Source organism: Oncorhynchus clarkii, unplaced genomic scaffold, assembly GCF_045791955.1.
Source record: "Oncorhynchus clarkii lewisi isolate Uvic-CL-2024 unplaced genomic scaffold, UVic_Ocla_1.0 unplaced_contig_1763_pilon_pilon, whole genome shotgun sequence".
Classification (NCBI taxonomy): Eukaryota; Metazoa; Chordata; class Actinopteri; order Salmoniformes; family Salmonidae; genus Oncorhynchus; species Oncorhynchus clarkii.
Window position 1 is genome coordinate 40,001 of NW_027258797.1, and position 722 is coordinate 40,722.

Genomic DNA, 722 nt, shown 5'->3' on the forward strand with positions numbered 1-722 from the left:
TGTAATCAATCTCTACCAAATGGAGGTGCAAATGGAAGAGAGAGAGAGAGATTTGAACCCTGCTCCAATACCTTCAGTTCTACATAAGGGCTTTTAGTGGTGATGACGACCAACCCTAATCTGACTTCCTTCAGAGTTTAACTCTGGCAAAACATTAGCACTCCCCCTGTCTGGCTTTAGAAGAGGAGCAATGGAACTGAATCCCATCACCACCTAAATATTTTCTAAACTATAAGGGGTCATAGCCTGTCTCTACACACTATGTGTATGTCCCAAATTGCACCCTATTCCCAATGTAGCACACTACTGTTGAGCAGGGCCCATATGGCACTGGTCAAAAGTAGTACACTATGTAGCGAATGGGGTGCCATTTGGGATGCAGCCTGTATCTGCCATAGACCCAGATTCCCAGTGTGTCTGTCAGTGTGTGGGTGAAAGATGAGCGAGGGTCAGATAGATTGCATAGAGCAGGCTTGGCCTGCCTTCCATGGAACACTGACAACTTCTCTAACACATTCCAGAACTACGTATCTGTGGAAGTATGTGTGGGACATTCTTTTTGAGGTTTGCTTGAGGAGGGCCATGTTGACCACAACATCGTAATCAAGTGCTTTTTGCATGAGGAAATGAAATTGAATGGAATTGACCTCCATTACGGGTGAATCCAGTCAGTTTATAGGGTAGGCTATAGGCGAAAATCAGCCCACTTTGCTTCTACCACA